A 16,829-nucleotide genomic window follows, 5' to 3' on the forward strand; every position below is an offset into this window, starting at 1 on the left:
GGACCTTTGTGGCAGTTATTGTTTCAAAAGCTTGGCCTGTGTCCACGAGGCTGACATTTTGTCCATATACGGTTTCACATGACTGTTTCAAATTCGCTGGGTGTATAGTCTTCTGACAAAGAGTGGCATGCTCTAACGCCTGAGCTATCCAGGCTTGCCCCCGTTGCTTCCAGAGGCATTCTCGTCGGGGACCTTTGTGACGGAAAACCTCTGAATCCACAAAATGGTCAAAGTAAAAAATGTGCCAGTCGTATAAAACAAACACACGTTAGGCGCTGCTGGGAGTTGAACCCAGGATCTCCTGTTTACAAGACAGGCGCTTTCAACCAGCTAAGCCACAGCACCTCTGAGTCGGCAATAGTTGATTCAACTACTCGAAGCCTCTCAGAGTGACGGATCGGCCTCCATAATGTAAACACGCCCAACGTGGGGCTCGAACCCACGACCCTGAGATTAAGAGTCTCATGCTCTACCGACTGAGCTAGCCGGGCTTACTGCTTTACAGCTAAAGGCATTCTCATCGGGACCTTTGTGGCAGTTATTGTTTCAAACGCTTGGCCTGTGTCCACGAGGCTGACATTTTGTCCAGATACGGTTTCACATGACTGTTTCAAATTCGCTGGGTGTATAGTCTACTGACAAAGAGTGGCATGCTCTAACGCCTGAGCTATCCAGGCTTGCCCCCGTTGCTTCCAGAGGCATTCTCGTCGGGGACCTTTGTGACGGAAAACCTCTGAATCCACAAAATGGTGAAAGTAAAAAATGTGCCAGTCGTATAAAACAAACACAGGTGAGGTGCTGCTGGGAGTTGAACCCAGGATCTCCTGTTTACAAGACAGGCGCTTTCAACCAGCTAAGCCACAACACCTCTGAATCGGCAACAGTTGATTCAACTACTCGAAGCCTCTCAGAGTGACGGATCGGCCTCCATAATGTAAACACGCCCAACGTGGGGCTCGAACCCACGACCCTGAGATTAAGAGTCTCATGCTCTACCGACTGAGCTAGCCGGGCTTACTGCTTTGCAGCTAGAGGCATTCTCGTTAGGACCTTTGTGGCAGTTATTGTTTCAAAAGCTTGGCCTGTGTCCACGAGGCTGACATTTTGTCCATATACGGTTTCACATGACTGTTTCAAATTCGCTGGGTGTATAGTCTTCTGACAAAGAGTGGCATGCTCTAACGCCTGAGCTATCCAGGCTTGCCCCCGTTGCTTCCAGAGGCATTCTCGTCGGGGACCTTTGTGACGGAAAACCTCTGAATCCACAAAATGGTGAAAGTAAAAAATGTGCCAGTCGTATAAAACAAACACACGTTAGGCGCTGCTGGGAGTTGAACCCAGGATCTCCTGTTTACAAGACAGGCGCTTTCAACCAGCTAAGCCACAGCACCTCTGAATCGGCAATAGTTGATTCAACTACTCGAAGCCTCTCAGAGTGACGGATCGGCCTCCATAATGTAAACACTCCCAACTTGGGGCTCGAACCCACGACCCTGAGATTAAGAGTCTCATGCTCTACCGACTGTACTAGCCGGGCTTACTGCTTTGCAGCTAAAGGCATTCTCCTCGGGACCTTTGTGGCAGTTATTGTTTCAAACTCTTGGCCTGTGTCCATGAGGATGACATTTTGTCCAGATACAGTTTCAAATGACTGTTTCAAAATCGCTGGGTGTATAGTCTACTGACAAAGAGTGGCATGCTCTAACGCCTGAGCTATCCAGGCTTGCCCCCGTTGCTTCCAGAGGCATTCTCGTCGGGGACCTTTGTGACGGAAAACCTCTGAATCCACAAAATGGTGAAAGTAAAAAATGTGCCAGTCGTATAAAACAAACACACGTTAGGCGCTGCTGGGAGTTGAACCCAGGATCTCCTGTTTACAAGACAGGCGCTTTCAACCAGCTAAGCCACAGCACCTCTGAATCGGCAATAGTTGATTCAACTACTCGAAGCCTCTCAGAGTGACGGATCGGCCTCCATAATGTAAACACGCCCAACGTGGGGCTCGAACCCACGACCCTGAGATTAAGAGTCTCATGCTCTACCGACTGAGCTAGCCGGGCTTACTGCTTTGCAGCTAGAGGCATTCTCGTTAGGACCTTTGTGGCAGTTATTGTTTCAAAAGCTTGGCCTGTGTCCACGAGGCTGACATTTTGTCCATATACGGTTTCACATGACTGTTTCAAATTCGCTGGGTGTATAGTCTTCTGACAAAGAGTGGCATGCTCTAACGCCTGAGCTATCCAGGCTTGCCCCCGTTGCTTCCAGAGGCATTCTCGTCGGGGACCTTTGTGACGGAAAACCTCTGAATCCACAAAATGGTGAAAGTAAAAAATGTGCCAGTCGTATAAAACAAACACACGTTAGGCGCTGCTGGGAGTTGAACCCAGGATCTCCTGTTTACAAGACAGGCGCTTTCAACCAGCTAAGCCACAGCACCTCTGAATCGGCAATAGTTGATTCAACTACTCGAAGCCTCTCAGAGTGACGGATCGGCCTCCATAATGTAAACACGCCCAACGTGGGGCTCGAACCCACGACCCTGAGATTAAGAGTCTCATGCTCTACCGACTGAGCTAGCCGGGCTTACTGCTTTGCAGCTAAAGGCATTCTCATCGGGACCTTTGTGGCAGTTATTGTTTCAAACGCTTGGCCTGTGTCCACGAGGCTGACATTTTGTCCAGATACGGTTTCACATGACTGTTTCAAATTCGCTGGGTGTATAGTCTACTGACAAAGAGTGGCATGCTCTAACGCCTGAGCTATCCAGGCTTGCCCCCGTTGCTTCCAGAGGCATTCTCGTCGGGGACCTTTGTGACGGAAAACCTCTGAATCCACAAAATGGTGAAAGTAAAAAATGTGCCAGTCGTATAAAACAAACACAGGTGAGGCGCTGCTGGGAGTTGAACCCAGGATCTCCTGTTTACAAGACAGGCGCTTTCAACCAGCTAAGCCACAACACCTCTGAATCGGCAACAGTTGATTCAACTACTCGAAGCCTCTCAGAGTGACGGATCGGCCTCCATAATGTAAACACGCCCAACGTGGGGCTCGAACCCACGACCCTGAGATTAAGAGTCTCATGCTCTACCGACTGAGCTAGCCGGGCTTACTGCTTTGCAGCTAGAGGCATTCTCGTTAGGACCTTTGTGGCAGTTATTGTTTCAAAAGCTTGGCCTGTGTCCACGAGGCTGACATTTTGTCCATATACGGTTTCACATGACTGTTTCAAATTCGCTGGGTGTATAGTCTTCTGACAAAGAGTGGCATGCTCTAACGCCTGAGCTATCCAGGCTTGCCCCCGTTGCTTCCAGAGGCATTCTCGTCGGGGACCTTTGTGACGGAAAACCTCTGAATCCACAAAATGGTCAAAGTAAAAAATGTGCCAGTCGTATAAAACAAACACACGTTAGGCGCTGCTGGGAGTTGAACCCAGGATCTCCTGTTTACAAGACAGGCGCTTTCAACCAGCTAAGCCACAGCACCTCTGAATCGGCAATAGTTGATTCAACTACTCGAAGCCTCTCAGAGTGACGGATCGGCCTCCATAATGTAAACACTCCCAACTTGGGGCTCGAACCCACGACCCTGAGATTAAGAGTCTCATGCTCTACCGACTGTACTAGCCGGGCTTACTGCTTTGCAGCTAAAGGCATTCTCCTCGGGACCTTTGTGGCAGTTATTGTTTCAAACTCTTGGCCTGTGTCCATGAGGATGACATTTTGTCCAGATACAGTTTCAAATGACTGTTTCAAATTCGCTGGGTGTATAGTCTTCTGACAAAGAGTGGCATGCTCTAACGCCTGAGCTATCCAGGCTTGCCCCCGTTGCTTCCAGAGGCATTCTCGTCGGGGACCTTTGTGACGGAAAACCTCTGAATCCACAAAATGGTGAAAGTAAAAAATGTGCCAGTCGTATAAAACAAACACACGTTAGGCGCTGCTGGGAGTTGAACCCAGGATCTCCTGTTTACAAGACAGGCGCTTTCAACCAGCTAAGCCACAGCACCTCTGAGTCGGCAATAGTTGATTCAACTACTCGAAGCCTCTCAGAGTGACGGATCGGCCTCCATAATGTAAACACGCCCAACGTGGGGCTCGAACCCACGACCCTGAGATTAAGAGTCTCATGCTCTACCGACTGAGCTAGCCGGGCTTACTGCTTTACAGCTAAAGGCATTCTCATCGGGACCTTTGTGGCAGTTATTGTTTCAAACGCTTGGCCTGTGTCCACGAGGCTGACATTTTGTCCAGATACGGTTTCACATGACTGTTTCAAATTCGCTGGGTGTATAGTCTACTGACAAAGAGTGGCATGCTCTAACGCCTGAGCTATCCAGGCTTGCCCCCGTTGCTTCCAGAGGCATTCTCGTCGGGGACCTTTGTGACGGAAAACCTCTGAATCCACAAAATGGTGAAAGTAAAAAATGTGCCAGTCGTATAAAACAAACACAGGTGAGGTGCTGCTGGGAGTTGAACCCAGGATCTCCTGTTTACAAGACAGGCGCTTTCAACCAGCTAAGCCACAACACCTCTGAATCGGCAACAGTTGATTCAACTACTCGAAGCCTCTCAGAGTGACGGATCGGCCTCCATAATGTAAACACGCCCAACGTGGGGCTCGAACCCACGACCCTGAGATTAAGAGTCTCATGCTCTACCGACTGAGCTAGCCGGGCTTACTGCTTTGCAGCTAGAGGCATTCTCGTTAGGACCTTTGTGGCAGTTATTGTTTCAAAAGCTTGGCCTGTGTCCACGAGGCTGACATTTTGTCCATATACGGTTTCACATGACTGTTTCAAATTCGCTGGGTGTATAGTCTTCTGACAAAGAGTGGCATGCTCTAACGCCTGAGCTATCCAGGCTTGCCCCCGTTGCTTCCAGAGGCATTCTCGTCGGGGACCTTTGTGACGGAAAACCTCTGAATCCACAAAATGGTGAAAGTAAAAAATGTGCCAGTCGTATAAAACAAACACACGTTAGGCGCTGCTGGGAGTTGAACCCAGGATCTCCTGTTTACAAGACAGGCGCTTTCAACCAGCTAAGCCACAGCACCTCTGAATCGGCAATAGTTGATTCAACTACTCGAAGCCTCTCAGAGTGACGGATCGGCCTCCATAATGTAAACACGCCCAACTTGGGGCTCGAACCCACGACCCTGAGATTAAGAGTCTCATGCTCTACCGACTGAGCTAGCCGGGCTTACTGCTTTGCAGCTAAAGGCATTCTCCTCGGGACCTTTGTGGCAGTTATTGTTTCAAAAGCTTGGCCTGTGTCCACGAGGCTGACATTTTGTCCAGATACAGTTTCACATGACTGTTTCAAATTCGCTGGGTGTATAGTCTACTGACAAAGAGTGGCATGCTCTAACGCCTGAGCTATCCAGGCTTGCCCCCGTTGCTTCCAGAGGCATTCTCGTCGGGGACCTTTGTGACGGAAAACCTCTGAATCCACAAAATGGTGAAAGTAAAAAATGTGCCAGTCGTATAAAACAAACACACGTTAGGCGCTGCTGGGAGTTGAACCCAGGATCTCCTGTTTACAAGACAGGCGCTTTCAACCAGCTAAGCCACAGCACCTCTGAATCGGCAATAGTTGATTCAACTACTCGAAGCCTCTCAGAGTGACGGATCGGCCTCCATAATGTAAACACGCCCAACGTGGGGCTCGAACCCACGACCCTGAGATTAAGAGTCTCATGCTCTACCGACTGAGCTAGCCGGGCTTACTGCTTTGCAGCTAAAGGCATTCTCATCGGGACCTTTGTGGCAGTTATTGTTTCAAACGCTTGGCCTGTGTCCACGAGGCTGACATTTTGTCCAGATACGGTTTCACATGACTGTTTCAAATTCGCTGGGTGTATAGTCTACTGACAAAGAGTGGCATGCTCTAACGCCTGAGCTATCCAGGCTTGCCCCCGTTGCTTCCAGAGGCATTCTCGTCGGGGACCTTTGTGACGGAAAACCTCTGAATCCACAAAATGGTGAAAGTAAAAAATGTGCCAGTCGTATAAAACAAACACAGGTGAGGTGCTGCTGGGAGTTGAACCCAGGATCTCCTGTTTACAAGACAGGCGCTTTCAACCAGCTAAGCCACAACACCTCTGAATCGGCAACAGTTGATTCAACTACTCGAAGCCTCTCAGAGTGACGGATCGGCCTCCATAATGTAAACACGCCCAACGTGGGGCTCGAACCCACGACCCTGAGATTAAGAGTCTCATGCTCTACCGACTGAGCTAGCCGGGCTTACTGCTTTGCAGCTAGAGGCATTCTCGTTAGGACCTTTGTGGCAGTTATTGTTTCAAAAGCTTGGCCTGTGTCCACGAGGCTGACATTTTGTCCATATACGGTTTCACATGACTGTTTCAAATTCGCTGGGTGTATAGTCTTCTGACAAAGAGTGGCATGCTCTAACGCCTGAGCTATCCAGGCTTGCCCCCGTTGCTTCCAGAGGCATTCTCGTCGGGGACCTTTGTGACGGAAAACCTCTGAATCCACAAAATGGTGAAAGTAAAAAATGTGCCAGTCGTATAAAACAAACACACGTTAGGCGCTGCTGGGAGTTGAACCCAGGATCTCCTGTTTACAAGACAGGCGCTTTCAACCAGCTAAGCCACAGCACCTCTGAGTCGGCAATAGTTGATTCAACTACTCGAAGCCTCTCAGAGTGACGGATCGGCCTCCATAATGTAAACACGCCCAACGTGGGGCTCGAACCCACGACCCTGAGATTAAGAGTCTCATGCTCTACCGACTGAGCTAGCCGGGCTTACTGCTTTACAGCTAAAGGCATTCTCATCGGGACCTTTGTGGCAGTTATTGTTTCAAACGCTTGGCCTGTGTCCACGAGGCTGACATTTTGTCCAGATACGGTTTCACATGACTGTTTCAAATTCGCTGGGTGTATAGTCTACTGACAAAGAGTGGCATGCTCTAACGCCTGAGCTATCCAGGCTTGCCCCCGTTGCTTCCAGAGGCATTCTCGTCGGGGACCTTTGTGACGGAAAACCTCTGAATCCACAAAATGGTGAAAGTAAAAAATGTGCCAGTCGTATAAAACAAACACAGGTGAGGTGCTGCTGGGAGTTGAACCCAGGATCTCCTGTTTACAAGACAGGCGCTTTCAACCAGCTAAGCCACAACACCTCTGAATCGGCAACAGTTGATTCAACTACTCGAAGCCTCTCAGAGTGACGGATCGGCCTCCATAATGTAAACACGCCCAACGTGGGGCTCGAACCCACGACCCTGAGATTAAGAGTCTCATGCTCTACCGACTGAGCTAGCCGGGCTTACTGCTTTGCAGCTAGAGGCATTCTCGTTAGGACCTTTGTGGCAGTTATTGTTTCAAAAGCTTGGCCTGTGTCCACGAGGCTGACATTTTGTCCATATACGGTTTCACATGACTGTTTCAAATTCGCTGGGTGTATAGTCTTCTGACAAAGAGTGGCATGCTCTAACGCCTGAGCTATCCAGGCTTGCCCCCGTTGCTTCCAGAGGCATTCTCGTCGGGGACCTTTGTGACGGAAAACCTCTGAATCCACAAAATGGTGAAAGTAAAAAATGTGCCAGTCGTATAAAACAAACACACGTTAGGCGCTGCTGGGAGTTGAACCCAGGATCTCCTGTTTACAAGACAGGCGCTTTCAACCAGCTAAGCCACAGCACCTCTGAATCGGCAATAGTTGATTCAACTACTCGAAGCCTCTCAGAGTGACGGATCGGCCTCCATAATGTAAACACGCCCAACGTGGGGCTCGAACCCACGACCCTGAGATTAAGAGTCTCATGCTCTACCGACTGAGCTAGCCGGGCTTACTGCTTTGCAGCTAAAGGCATTCTCCTCGGGACCTTTGTGGCAGTTATTGTTTCAAAAGCTTGGCCTGTGTCCACGAGGCTGACATTTTGTCCAGATACGGTTTCACATGACTGTTTCAAATTCGCTGGGTGTATAGTCTTCTGACAAAGAGTGGCATGCTCTAACGCCTGAGCTATCCAGGCTTGCCCCCGTTGCTTCCAGAGGCATTCTCGTCGGGGACCTTTGTGACGGAAAACCTCTGAATCCACAAAATGGTGAAAGTAAAAAATGTGCCAGTCGTATAAAACAAACACACGTTAGGCGCTGCTGGGAGTTGAACCCAGGATCTCCTGTTTACAAGACAGGCGCTTTCAACCAGCTAAGCCACAGCACCTCTGAGTCGGCAATAGTTGATTCAACTACTCGAAGCCTCTCAGAGTGACGGATCGGCCTCCATAATGTAAACACGCCCAACGTGGGGCTCGAACCCACGACCCTGAGATTAAGAGTCTCATGCTCTACCGACTGAGCTAGCCGGGCTTACTGCTTTGCAGCTAAAGGCATTCTCATCGGGACCTTTGTGGCAGTTATTGTTTCAAACGCTTGGCCTGTGTCCACGAGGCTGACATTTTGTCCAGATACGGTTTCACATGACTGTTTCAAATTCGCTGGGTGTATAGTCTACTGACAAAGAGTGGCATGCTCTAACGCCTGAGCTATCCAGGCTTGCCCCCGTTGCTTCCAGAGGCATTCTCGTCGGGGACCTTTGTGACGGAAAACCTCTGAATCCACAAAATGGTGAAAGTAAAAAATGTGCCAGTCGTATAAAACAAACACAGGTGAGGTGCTGCTGGGAGTTGAACCCAGGATCTCCTGTTTACAAGACAGGCGCTTTCAACCAGCTAAGCCACAACACCTCTGAATCGGCAACAGTTGATTCAACTACTCGAAGCCTCTCAGAGTGACGGATCGGCCTCCATAATGTAAACACGCCCAACGTGGGGCTCGAACCCACGACCCTGAGATTAAGAGTCTCATGCTCTACCGACTGAGCTAGCCGGGCTTACTGCTTTGCAGCTAAAGGCATTCTCGTCGGGACCTTTGTGGCAGTTATTGTTTCAAAAGCTTGGCCTGTGTCCACGAGGCTGACATTTTGTCCAGATACGGTTTCACATGACTGTTTCAAATTCGCTGGGTGTATAGTCTTCTGACAAAGAGTGGCATGCTCTAACGCCTGAGCTATCCAGGCTTGCCCCCGTTGCTTCCAGAGGCATTCTCGTCGGGGACCTTTGTGACGGAAAACCTCTGAATCCACAAAATGGTGAAAGTAAAAAATGTGCCAGTCGTATAAAACAAACACACGTTAGGCGCTGCTGGGAGTTGAACCCAGGATCTCCTGTTTACAAGACAGGCGCTTTCAACCAGCTAAGCCACAGCACCTCTGAGTCGGCAATAGTTGATTCAACTACTCGAAGCCTCTCAGAGTGACGGATCGGCCTCCATAATGTAAACACGCCCAACGTGGGGCTCGAACCCACGACCCTGAGATTAAGAGTCTCATGCTCTACCGACTGAGCTAGCCGGGCTTACTGCTTTACAGCTAAAGGCATTCTCATCGGGACCTTTGTGGCAGTTATTGTTTCAAACGCTTGGCCTGTGTCCACGAGGCTGACATTTTGTCCAGATACGGTTTCACATGACTGTTTCAAATTCGCTGGGTGTATAGTCTACTGACAAAGAGTGGCATGCTCTAACGCCTGAGCTATCCAGGCTTGCCCCCGTTGCTTCCAGAGGCATTCTCGTCGGGGACCTTTGTGACGGAAAACCTCTGAATCCACAAAATGGTGAAAGTAAAAAATGTGCCAGTCGTATAAAACAAACACAGGTGAGGTGCTGCTGGGAGTTGAACCCAGGATCTCCTGTTTACAAGACAGGCGCTTTCAACCAGCTAAGCCACAACACCTCTGAATCGGCAACAGTTGATTCAACTACTCGAAGCCTCTCAGAGTGACGGATCGGCCTCCATAATGTAAACACGCCCAACGTGGGGCTCGAACCCACGACCCTGAGATTAAGAGTCTCATGCTCTACCGACTGAGCTAGCCGGGCTTACTGCTTTGCAGCTAAAGGCATTCTCGTCGGGACCTTTGTGGCAGTTATTGTTTCAAAAGCTTGGCCTGTGTCCACGAGGCTGACATTTTGTCCAGATACGGTTTCACATGACTGTTTCAAATTCGCTGGGTGTATAGTCTACTGACAAAGAGTGGCATGCTCTAACGCCTGAGCTATCCAGGCTTGCCCCCGTTGCTTCCAGAGGCATTCTCGTCGGGGACCTTTGTGACGGAAAACCTCTGAATCCACAAAATGGTGAAAGTAAAAAATGTGCCAGTCGTATAAAACAAACACACGTTAGGTGCTGCTGGGAGTTGAACCCAGGATCTCCTGTTTACAAGACAGGCGCTTTCAACCAGCTAAGCCACAGCACCTCTGAATCGGCAATAGTTGATTCAACTACTCGAAGCCTCTCAGAGTGACGGATCGGCCTCCATAATGTAAACACGCCCAACGTGGGGCTCGAACCCACGACCCTGAGATTAAGAGTCTCATGCTCTACCGACTGAGCTAGCCGGGCTTACTGCTTTGCAGCTAGAGGCATTCTCGTTAGGACCTTTGTGGCAGTTATTGTTTCAAAAGCTTGGCCTGTGTCCACGAGGCTGACATTTTGTCCATATACGGTTTCACATGACTGTTTCAAATTCGCTGGGTGTATAGTCTTCTGACAAAGAGTGGCATGCTCTAACGCCTGAGCTATCCAGGCTTGCCCCGTTGCTTCCAGAGGCATTCTCGTCGGGGACCTTTGTGACGGAAAACCTCTGAATCCACAAAATGGTGAAAGTAAAAAATGTGCCAGTCGTATAAAACAAACACACGTTAGGCGCTGCTGGGAGTTGAACCCAGGATCTCCTGTTTACAAGACAGGCGCTTTCAACCAGCTAAGCCACAGCACCTCTGAGTCGGCAATAGTTGATTCAACTACTCGAAGCCTCTCAGAGTGACGGATCGGCCTCCATAATGTAAACACGCCCAACGTGGGGCTCGAACCCACGACCCTGAGATTAAGAGTCTCATGCTCTACCGACTGAGCTAGCCGGGCTTACTGCTTTGCAGCTAGAGGCATTCTCGTTAGGACCTTTGTGGCAGTTATTGTTTCAAAAGCTTGGCCTGTGTCCACGAGGCTGACATTTTGTCCATATACGGTTTCACATGACTGTTTCAAATTCGCTGGGTGTATAGTCTTCTGACAAAGAGTGGCATGCTCTAACGCCTGAGCTATCCAGGCTTGCCCCCGTTGCTTCCAGAGGCATTCTCGTCGGGGACCTTTGTGACGGAAAACCTCTGAATCCACAAAATGGTCAAAGTAAAAAATGTGCCAGTCGTATAAAACAAACACACGTTAGGCGCTGCTGGGAGTTGAACCCAGGATCTCCTGTTTACAAGACAGGCGCTTTCAACCAGCTAAGCCACAGCACCTCTGAATCGGCAATAGTTGATTCAACTACTCGAAGCCTCTCAGAGTGACGGATCGGCCTCCATAATGTAAACACTCCCAACTTGGGGCTCGAACCCACGACCCTGAGATTAAGAGTCTCATGCTCTACCGACTGTACTAGCCGGGCTTACTGCTTTGCAGCTAAAGGCATTCTCCTCGGGACCTTTGTGGCAGTTATTGTTTCAAACTCTTGGCCTGTGTCCATGAGGATGACATTTTGTCCAGATACAGTTTCAAATGACTGTTTCAAAATCGCTGGGTGTATAGTCTACTAACAAAGAGTGGCATGCTCTAACGCCTGAGCTATCCAGGCTTGCCCCCGTTGCTTCCAGAGGCATTCTCGTCGGGGACCTTTGTGACGGAAAACCTCTGAATCCACAAAATGGTGAAAGTAAAAAATGTGCCAGTCGTATAAAACAAACACACGTTAGGCGCTGCTGGGAGTTGAACCCAGGATCTCCTGTTTACAAGACAGGCGCTTTCAACCAGCTAAGCCACAGCACCTCTGAATCGGCAACAGTTGATTCAACTACTCGAAGCCTCTCAGAGTGACGGATCGGCCTCCATAATGTAAACACGCCCAACGTGGGGCTCGAACCCACGACCCTGAGATTAAGAGTCTCATGCTCTACCGACTGAGCTAGCCGGGCTTACTGCTTTGCAGCTAAAGGCATTCTCATCGGGACCTTTGTGGCAGTTATTGTTTCAAACGCTTGGCCTGTGTCCACGAGGCTGACATTTTGTCCAGATACGGTTTCACATGACTGTTTCAAATTCGCTGGGTGTATAGTCTACTGACAAAGAGTGGCATGCTCTAACGCCTGAGCTATCCAGGCTTGCCCCCGTTGCTTCCAGAGGCATTCTCGTCGGGGACCTTTGTGACGGAAAACCTCTGAATCCACAAAATGGTGAAAGTAAAAAATGTGCCAGTCGTATAAAACAAACACAGGTGAGGTGCTGCTGGGAGTTGAACCCAGGATCTCCTGTTTACAAGACAGGCGCTTTCAACCAGCTAAGCCACAACACCTCTGAATCGGCAACAGTTGATTCAACTACTCGAAGCCTCTCAGAGTGACGGATCGGCCTCCATAATGTAAACACGCCCAACGTGGGGCTCGAACCCACGACCCTGAGATTAAGAGTCTCATGCTCTACCGACTGAGCTAGCCGGGCTTACTGCTTTGCAGCTAGAGGCATTCTCGTTAGGACCTTTGTGGCAGTTATTGTTTCAAAAGCTTGGCCTGTGTCCACGAGGCTGACATTTTGTCCATATACGGTTTCACATGACTGTTTCAAATTCGCTGGGTGTATAGTCTTCTGACAAAGAGTGGCATGCTCTAACGCCTGAGCTATCCAGGCTTGCCCCGTTGCTTCCAGAGGCATTCTCGTCGGGGACCTTTGTGACGGAAAACCTCTGAATCCACAAAATGGTGAAAGTAAAAAATGTGCCAGTCGTATAAAACAAACACACGTTAGGCGCTGCTGGGAGTTGAACCCAGGATCTCCTGTTTACAAGACAGGCGCTTTCAACCAGCTAAGCCACAGCACCTCTGAATCGGCAATAGTTGATTCAACTACTCGAAGCCTCTCAGAGTGACGGATCGGCCTCCATAATGTAAACACTCCCAACTTGGGGCTCGAACCCACGACCCTGAGATTAAGAGTCTCATGCTCTACCGACTGTACTAGCCGGGCTTACTGCTTTGCAGCTAAAGGCATTCTCCTCGGGACCTTTGTGGCAGTTATTGTTTCAAACTCTTGGCCTGTGTCCATGAGGATGACATTTTGTCCAGATACAGTTTCAAATGACTGTTTCAAAATCGCTGGGTGTATAGTCTTCTGACAAAGAGTGGCATGCTCTAACGCCTGAGCTATCCAGGCTTGCCCCCGTTGCTTCCAGAGGCATTCTCGTCGGGGACCTTTGTGACGGAAAACCTCTGAATCCACAAAATGGTGAAAGTAAAAAATGTGCCAGTCGTATAAAACAAACACACGTTAGGCGCTGCTGGGAGTTGAACCCAGGATCTCCTGTTTACAAGACAGGCGCTTTCAACCAGCTAAGCCACAGCACCTCTGAATCGGCAATAGTTGATTCAACTACTCGAAGCCTCTCAGAGTGACGGATCGGCCTCCATAATGTAAACACGCCCAACGTGGGGCTCGAACCCACGACCCTGAGATTAAGAGTCTCATGCTCTACCGACTGAGCTAGCCGGGCTTACTGCTTTGCAGCTAAAGGCATTCTCATCGGGACCTTTGTGGCAGTTATTGTTTCAAACGCTTGGCCTGTGTCCACGAGGCTGACATTTTGTCCAGATACGGTTTCACATGACTGTTTCAAATTCGCTGGGTGTATAGTCTACTGACAAAGAGTGGCATGCTCTAACGCCTGAGCTATCCAGGCTTGCCCCCGTTGCTTCCAGAGGCATTCTCGTCGGGGACCTTTGTGACGGAAAACCTCTGAATCCACAAAATGGTGAAAGTAAAAAATGTGCCAGTCGTATAAAACAAACACAGGTGAGGTGCTGCTGGGAGTTGAACCCAGGATCTCCTGTTTACAAGACAGGCGCTTTCAACCAGCTAAGCCACAACACCTCTGAATCGGCAACAGTTGATTCAACTACTCGAAGCCTCTCAGAGTGACGGATCGGCCTCCATAATGTAAACACGCCCAACGTGGGGCTCGAACCCACGACCCTGAGATTAAGAGTCTCATGCTCTACCGACTGAGCTAGCCGGGCTTACTGCTTTGCAGCTAGAGGCATTCTCGTTAGGACCTTTGTGGCAGTTATTGTTTCAAAAGCTTGGCCTGTGTCCACGAGGCTGACATTTTGTCCATATACGGTTTCACATGACTGTTTCAAATTCGCTGGGTGTATAGTCTTCTGACAAAGAGTGGCATGCTCTAACGCCTGAGCTATCCAGGCTTGCCGCGTTGCTTCCAGAGGCATTCTCGTCTGGGACCTTTGTGACGGAAAACCTCTGAATCCACAAAATGGTGAAAGTAAAAAATGTGCCAGTCGTATAAAACAAACACACGTTAGGCGCTGCTGGGAGTTGAACCCAGGATCTCCTGTTTACAAGACAGGCGCTTTCAACCAGCTAAGCCACAGCACCTCTGAGTCGGCAATAGTTGATTCAACTACTCGAAGCCTCTCAGAGTGACGGATCGGCCTCCATAATGTAAACACGCCCAACGTGGGGCTCGAACCCACGACCCTGAGATTAAGAGTCTCATGCTCTACCGACTGAGCTAGCCGGGCTTACTGCTTTGCAGCTAGAGGCATTCTCGTTAGGACCTTTGTGGCAGTTATTGTTTCAAAAGCTTGGCCTGTGTCCACGAGGCTGACATTTTGTCCATATACGGTTTCACATGACTGTTTCAAATTCGCTGGGTGTATAGTCTTCTGACAAAGAGTGGCATGCTCTAACGCCTGAGCTATCCAGGCTTGCCCCCGTTGCTTCCAGAGGCATTCTCGTCGGGGACCTTTGTGACGGAAAACCTCTGAATCCACAAAATGGTCAAAGTAAAAAATGTGCCAGTCGTATAAAACAAACACACGTTAGGCGCTGCTGGGAGTTGAACCCAGGATCTCCTGTTTACAAGACAGGCGCTTTCAACCAGCTAAGCCACAGCACCTCTGAATCGGCAATAGTTGATTCAACTACTCGAAGCCTCTCAGAGTGACGGATCGGCCTCCATAATGTAAACACTCCCAACTTGGGGCTCGAACCCACGACCCTGAGATTAAGAGTCTCATGCTCTACCGACTGTACTAGCCGGGCTTACTGCTTTGCAGCTAAAGGCATTCTCCTCGGGACCTTTGTGGCAGTTATTGTTTCAAACTCTTGGCCTGTGTCCATGAGGATGACATTTTGTCCAGATACAGTTTCAAATGACTGTTTCAAAATCGCTGGGTGTATAGTCTTCTGACAAAGAGTGGCATGCTCTAACGCCTGAGCTATCCAGGCTTGCCCCCGTTGCTTCCAGAGGCATTCTCGTCGGGGACCTTTGTGACGGAAAACCTCTGAATCCACAAAATGGTGAAAGTAAAAAATGTGCCAGTCGTATAAAACAAACACACGTTAGGCGCTGCTGGGAGTTGAACCCAGGATCTCCTGTTTACAAGACAGGCGCTTTCAACCAGCTAAGCCACAGCACCTCTGAGTCGGCAATAGTTGATTCAACTACTCGAAGCCTCTCAGAGTGACGGATCGGCCTCCATAATGTAAACACGCCCAACGTGGGGCTCGAACCCACGACCCTGAGATTAAGAGTCTCATGCTCTACCGACTGAGCTAGCCGGGCTTACTGCTTTGCAGCTAAAGGCATTCTCATCGGGACCTTTGTGGCAGTTATTGTTTCAAACGCTTGGCCTGTGTCCACGAGGCTGACATTTTGTCCAGATACGGTTTCACATGACTGTTTCAAATTCGCTGGGTGTATAGTCTACTGACAAAGAGTGGCATGCTCTAACGCCTGAGCTATCCAGGCTTGCCCCCGTTGCTTCCAGAGGCATTCTCGTCGGGGACCTTTGTGACGGAAAACCTCTGAATCCACAAAATGGTGAAAGTAAAAAATGTGCCAGTCGTATAAAACAAACACACGTTAGGCGCTGCTGGGAGTTGAACCCAGGATCTCCTGTTTACAAGACAGGCGCTTTCAACCAGCTAAGCCACAGCACCTCTGAATCGGCAACAGTTGATTCAACTACTCGAAGCCTCTCAGAGTGACGGATCGGCCTCCATAATGTAAACACGCCCAACGTGGGGCTCGAACCCACGACCCTGAGATTAAGAGTCTCATGCTCTACCGACTGAGCTAGCCGGGCTTACTGCTTTGCAGCTAGAGGCATTCTCGTTAGGACCTTTGTGGCAGTTATTGTTTCAAAAGCTTGGCCTGTGTCCACGAGGCTGACATTTTGTCCATATACGGTTTCACATGACTGTTTCAAATTCGCTGGGTGTATAGTCTTCTGACAAAGAGTGGCATGCTCTAACGCCTGAGCTATCCAGGCTTGCCGCGTTGCTTCCAGAGGCATTCTCGTCTGGGACCTTTGTGACGGAAAACCTCTGAATCCACAAAATGGTCAAAGTAAAAAATGTGCCAGTCGTATAAAACAAACACACGTTAGGCGCTGCTGGGAGTTGAACCCAGGATCTCCTGTTTACAAGACAGGCGCTTTCAACCAGCTAAGCCACAGCACCTCTGAGTCGGCAATAGTTGATTCAACTACTCGAAGCCTCTCAGAGTGACGGATCGGCCTCCATAATGTAAACACGCCCAACGTGGGGCTCGAACCCACGACCCTGAGATTAAGAGTCTCATGCTCTACCGACTGAGCTAGCCGGGCTTACTGCTTTGCAGCTAGAGGCATTCTCGTTAGGACCTTTGTGGCAGTTATTGTTTCAAAAGCTTGGCCTGTGTCCACGAGGCTGACATTTTGTCCATATACGGTTTCACATGACTGTTTCAAATTCGC

General features: G+C 49.5%; 58 non-coding genes across 58 annotated transcripts; all 58 read right to left on the reverse strand.

Moving 5' to 3' along the window:
* Positions 1 to 270: 270 nt before the first annotated feature.
* trnat-ugu lies at positions 271 to 345 on the reverse strand. The gene has a single exon. It is a non-coding gene; the product is annotated as a tRNA-Thr (tRNA).
* Positions 346 to 418: 73 nt separating this feature from the next.
* Positions 419 to 491, reverse strand: trnak-cuu. Its single transcript has one exon. It is a non-coding gene; the product is annotated as a tRNA-Lys (tRNA).
* A 302-nt stretch (positions 492 to 793) lies between these two features.
* On the reverse strand, positions 794 to 868 carry trnat-ugu. Its single transcript has one exon. It is a non-coding gene; the product is annotated as a tRNA-Thr (tRNA).
* Positions 869 to 941: 73 nt separating this feature from the next.
* On the reverse strand, positions 942 to 1,014 carry trnak-cuu. The gene has a single exon. It is a non-coding gene; the product is annotated as a tRNA-Lys (tRNA).
* A 302-nt stretch (positions 1,015 to 1,316) lies between these two features.
* Positions 1,317 to 1,391, reverse strand: trnat-ugu. The gene has a single exon. It is a non-coding gene; the product is annotated as a tRNA-Thr (tRNA).
* A 448-nt stretch (positions 1,392 to 1,839) lies between these two features.
* On the reverse strand, positions 1,840 to 1,914 carry trnat-ugu. The gene has a single exon. It is a non-coding gene; the product is annotated as a tRNA-Thr (tRNA).
* A 73-nt stretch (positions 1,915 to 1,987) lies between these two features.
* Positions 1,988 to 2,060, reverse strand: trnak-cuu. Its single transcript has one exon. It is a non-coding gene; the product is annotated as a tRNA-Lys (tRNA).
* A 302-nt stretch (positions 2,061 to 2,362) lies between these two features.
* Positions 2,363 to 2,437, reverse strand: trnat-ugu. Its single transcript has one exon. It is a non-coding gene; the product is annotated as a tRNA-Thr (tRNA).
* A 73-nt stretch (positions 2,438 to 2,510) lies between these two features.
* On the reverse strand, positions 2,511 to 2,583 carry trnak-cuu. Its single transcript has one exon. It is a non-coding gene; the product is annotated as a tRNA-Lys (tRNA).
* Positions 2,584 to 2,885: 302 nt separating this feature from the next.
* On the reverse strand, positions 2,886 to 2,960 carry trnat-ugu. Its single transcript has one exon. It is a non-coding gene; the product is annotated as a tRNA-Thr (tRNA).
* Positions 2,961 to 3,033: 73 nt separating this feature from the next.
* Positions 3,034 to 3,106, reverse strand: trnak-cuu. The gene has a single exon. It is a non-coding gene; the product is annotated as a tRNA-Lys (tRNA).
* Positions 3,107 to 3,408: 302 nt separating this feature from the next.
* trnat-ugu lies at positions 3,409 to 3,483 on the reverse strand. Its single transcript has one exon. It is a non-coding gene; the product is annotated as a tRNA-Thr (tRNA).
* A 448-nt stretch (positions 3,484 to 3,931) lies between these two features.
* On the reverse strand, positions 3,932 to 4,006 carry trnat-ugu. Its single transcript has one exon. It is a non-coding gene; the product is annotated as a tRNA-Thr (tRNA).
* A 73-nt stretch (positions 4,007 to 4,079) lies between these two features.
* On the reverse strand, positions 4,080 to 4,152 carry trnak-cuu. Its single transcript has one exon. It is a non-coding gene; the product is annotated as a tRNA-Lys (tRNA).
* A 302-nt stretch (positions 4,153 to 4,454) lies between these two features.
* On the reverse strand, positions 4,455 to 4,529 carry trnat-ugu. The gene has a single exon. It is a non-coding gene; the product is annotated as a tRNA-Thr (tRNA).
* A 73-nt stretch (positions 4,530 to 4,602) lies between these two features.
* trnak-cuu lies at positions 4,603 to 4,675 on the reverse strand. The gene has a single exon. It is a non-coding gene; the product is annotated as a tRNA-Lys (tRNA).
* A 302-nt stretch (positions 4,676 to 4,977) lies between these two features.
* On the reverse strand, positions 4,978 to 5,052 carry trnat-ugu. Its single transcript has one exon. It is a non-coding gene; the product is annotated as a tRNA-Thr (tRNA).
* A 448-nt stretch (positions 5,053 to 5,500) lies between these two features.
* On the reverse strand, positions 5,501 to 5,575 carry trnat-ugu. Its single transcript has one exon. It is a non-coding gene; the product is annotated as a tRNA-Thr (tRNA).
* Positions 5,576 to 5,648: 73 nt separating this feature from the next.
* trnak-cuu lies at positions 5,649 to 5,721 on the reverse strand. The gene has a single exon. It is a non-coding gene; the product is annotated as a tRNA-Lys (tRNA).
* A 302-nt stretch (positions 5,722 to 6,023) lies between these two features.
* trnat-ugu lies at positions 6,024 to 6,098 on the reverse strand. Its single transcript has one exon. It is a non-coding gene; the product is annotated as a tRNA-Thr (tRNA).
* A 73-nt stretch (positions 6,099 to 6,171) lies between these two features.
* trnak-cuu lies at positions 6,172 to 6,244 on the reverse strand. The gene has a single exon. It is a non-coding gene; the product is annotated as a tRNA-Lys (tRNA).
* A 302-nt stretch (positions 6,245 to 6,546) lies between these two features.
* trnat-ugu lies at positions 6,547 to 6,621 on the reverse strand. The gene has a single exon. It is a non-coding gene; the product is annotated as a tRNA-Thr (tRNA).
* A 73-nt stretch (positions 6,622 to 6,694) lies between these two features.
* On the reverse strand, positions 6,695 to 6,767 carry trnak-cuu. The gene has a single exon. It is a non-coding gene; the product is annotated as a tRNA-Lys (tRNA).
* A 302-nt stretch (positions 6,768 to 7,069) lies between these two features.
* Positions 7,070 to 7,144, reverse strand: trnat-ugu. Its single transcript has one exon. It is a non-coding gene; the product is annotated as a tRNA-Thr (tRNA).
* A 73-nt stretch (positions 7,145 to 7,217) lies between these two features.
* Positions 7,218 to 7,290, reverse strand: trnak-cuu. The gene has a single exon. It is a non-coding gene; the product is annotated as a tRNA-Lys (tRNA).
* Positions 7,291 to 7,592: 302 nt separating this feature from the next.
* Positions 7,593 to 7,667, reverse strand: trnat-ugu. The gene has a single exon. It is a non-coding gene; the product is annotated as a tRNA-Thr (tRNA).
* Positions 7,668 to 7,740: 73 nt separating this feature from the next.
* trnak-cuu lies at positions 7,741 to 7,813 on the reverse strand. The gene has a single exon. It is a non-coding gene; the product is annotated as a tRNA-Lys (tRNA).
* Positions 7,814 to 8,115: 302 nt separating this feature from the next.
* trnat-ugu lies at positions 8,116 to 8,190 on the reverse strand. Its single transcript has one exon. It is a non-coding gene; the product is annotated as a tRNA-Thr (tRNA).
* A 73-nt stretch (positions 8,191 to 8,263) lies between these two features.
* On the reverse strand, positions 8,264 to 8,336 carry trnak-cuu. The gene has a single exon. It is a non-coding gene; the product is annotated as a tRNA-Lys (tRNA).
* A 302-nt stretch (positions 8,337 to 8,638) lies between these two features.
* Positions 8,639 to 8,713, reverse strand: trnat-ugu. Its single transcript has one exon. It is a non-coding gene; the product is annotated as a tRNA-Thr (tRNA).
* Positions 8,714 to 8,786: 73 nt separating this feature from the next.
* trnak-cuu lies at positions 8,787 to 8,859 on the reverse strand. Its single transcript has one exon. It is a non-coding gene; the product is annotated as a tRNA-Lys (tRNA).
* A 302-nt stretch (positions 8,860 to 9,161) lies between these two features.
* Positions 9,162 to 9,236, reverse strand: trnat-ugu. Its single transcript has one exon. It is a non-coding gene; the product is annotated as a tRNA-Thr (tRNA).
* A 73-nt stretch (positions 9,237 to 9,309) lies between these two features.
* trnak-cuu lies at positions 9,310 to 9,382 on the reverse strand. Its single transcript has one exon. It is a non-coding gene; the product is annotated as a tRNA-Lys (tRNA).
* Positions 9,383 to 9,684: 302 nt separating this feature from the next.
* On the reverse strand, positions 9,685 to 9,759 carry trnat-ugu. Its single transcript has one exon. It is a non-coding gene; the product is annotated as a tRNA-Thr (tRNA).
* Positions 9,760 to 9,832: 73 nt separating this feature from the next.
* Positions 9,833 to 9,905, reverse strand: trnak-cuu. Its single transcript has one exon. It is a non-coding gene; the product is annotated as a tRNA-Lys (tRNA).
* Positions 9,906 to 10,207: 302 nt separating this feature from the next.
* On the reverse strand, positions 10,208 to 10,282 carry trnat-ugu. The gene has a single exon. It is a non-coding gene; the product is annotated as a tRNA-Thr (tRNA).
* A 73-nt stretch (positions 10,283 to 10,355) lies between these two features.
* trnak-cuu lies at positions 10,356 to 10,428 on the reverse strand. Its single transcript has one exon. It is a non-coding gene; the product is annotated as a tRNA-Lys (tRNA).
* Positions 10,429 to 10,729: 301 nt separating this feature from the next.
* Positions 10,730 to 10,804, reverse strand: trnat-ugu. Its single transcript has one exon. It is a non-coding gene; the product is annotated as a tRNA-Thr (tRNA).
* A 73-nt stretch (positions 10,805 to 10,877) lies between these two features.
* On the reverse strand, positions 10,878 to 10,950 carry trnak-cuu. Its single transcript has one exon. It is a non-coding gene; the product is annotated as a tRNA-Lys (tRNA).
* A 302-nt stretch (positions 10,951 to 11,252) lies between these two features.
* Positions 11,253 to 11,327, reverse strand: trnat-ugu. The gene has a single exon. It is a non-coding gene; the product is annotated as a tRNA-Thr (tRNA).
* Positions 11,328 to 11,775: 448 nt separating this feature from the next.
* Positions 11,776 to 11,850, reverse strand: trnat-ugu. Its single transcript has one exon. It is a non-coding gene; the product is annotated as a tRNA-Thr (tRNA).
* Positions 11,851 to 11,923: 73 nt separating this feature from the next.
* Positions 11,924 to 11,996, reverse strand: trnak-cuu. Its single transcript has one exon. It is a non-coding gene; the product is annotated as a tRNA-Lys (tRNA).
* A 302-nt stretch (positions 11,997 to 12,298) lies between these two features.
* trnat-ugu lies at positions 12,299 to 12,373 on the reverse strand. Its single transcript has one exon. It is a non-coding gene; the product is annotated as a tRNA-Thr (tRNA).
* Positions 12,374 to 12,446: 73 nt separating this feature from the next.
* Positions 12,447 to 12,519, reverse strand: trnak-cuu. The gene has a single exon. It is a non-coding gene; the product is annotated as a tRNA-Lys (tRNA).
* Positions 12,520 to 12,820: 301 nt separating this feature from the next.
* On the reverse strand, positions 12,821 to 12,895 carry trnat-ugu. The gene has a single exon. It is a non-coding gene; the product is annotated as a tRNA-Thr (tRNA).
* A 448-nt stretch (positions 12,896 to 13,343) lies between these two features.
* On the reverse strand, positions 13,344 to 13,418 carry trnat-ugu. The gene has a single exon. It is a non-coding gene; the product is annotated as a tRNA-Thr (tRNA).
* A 73-nt stretch (positions 13,419 to 13,491) lies between these two features.
* Positions 13,492 to 13,564, reverse strand: trnak-cuu. The gene has a single exon. It is a non-coding gene; the product is annotated as a tRNA-Lys (tRNA).
* Positions 13,565 to 13,866: 302 nt separating this feature from the next.
* Positions 13,867 to 13,941, reverse strand: trnat-ugu. Its single transcript has one exon. It is a non-coding gene; the product is annotated as a tRNA-Thr (tRNA).
* A 73-nt stretch (positions 13,942 to 14,014) lies between these two features.
* trnak-cuu lies at positions 14,015 to 14,087 on the reverse strand. The gene has a single exon. It is a non-coding gene; the product is annotated as a tRNA-Lys (tRNA).
* A 301-nt stretch (positions 14,088 to 14,388) lies between these two features.
* Positions 14,389 to 14,463, reverse strand: trnat-ugu. Its single transcript has one exon. It is a non-coding gene; the product is annotated as a tRNA-Thr (tRNA).
* A 73-nt stretch (positions 14,464 to 14,536) lies between these two features.
* trnak-cuu lies at positions 14,537 to 14,609 on the reverse strand. Its single transcript has one exon. It is a non-coding gene; the product is annotated as a tRNA-Lys (tRNA).
* A 302-nt stretch (positions 14,610 to 14,911) lies between these two features.
* trnat-ugu lies at positions 14,912 to 14,986 on the reverse strand. Its single transcript has one exon. It is a non-coding gene; the product is annotated as a tRNA-Thr (tRNA).
* Positions 14,987 to 15,434: 448 nt separating this feature from the next.
* On the reverse strand, positions 15,435 to 15,509 carry trnat-ugu. The gene has a single exon. It is a non-coding gene; the product is annotated as a tRNA-Thr (tRNA).
* A 73-nt stretch (positions 15,510 to 15,582) lies between these two features.
* trnak-cuu lies at positions 15,583 to 15,655 on the reverse strand. The gene has a single exon. It is a non-coding gene; the product is annotated as a tRNA-Lys (tRNA).
* Positions 15,656 to 15,957: 302 nt separating this feature from the next.
* On the reverse strand, positions 15,958 to 16,032 carry trnat-ugu. The gene has a single exon. It is a non-coding gene; the product is annotated as a tRNA-Thr (tRNA).
* A 73-nt stretch (positions 16,033 to 16,105) lies between these two features.
* On the reverse strand, positions 16,106 to 16,178 carry trnak-cuu. The gene has a single exon. It is a non-coding gene; the product is annotated as a tRNA-Lys (tRNA).
* Positions 16,179 to 16,479: 301 nt separating this feature from the next.
* On the reverse strand, positions 16,480 to 16,554 carry trnat-ugu. Its single transcript has one exon. It is a non-coding gene; the product is annotated as a tRNA-Thr (tRNA).
* Positions 16,555 to 16,627: 73 nt separating this feature from the next.
* On the reverse strand, positions 16,628 to 16,700 carry trnak-cuu. Its single transcript has one exon. It is a non-coding gene; the product is annotated as a tRNA-Lys (tRNA).
* Between the last annotated feature and the right edge of the window lie 129 nt (positions 16,701 to 16,829).

The sequence above is a fragment of the Hypomesus transpacificus genome, unplaced genomic scaffold, assembly GCF_021917145.1.
Source record: "Hypomesus transpacificus isolate Combined female unplaced genomic scaffold, fHypTra1 scaffold_442, whole genome shotgun sequence".
Taxonomy (NCBI): domain Eukaryota; kingdom Metazoa; phylum Chordata; class Actinopteri; order Osmeriformes; family Osmeridae; genus Hypomesus; species Hypomesus transpacificus.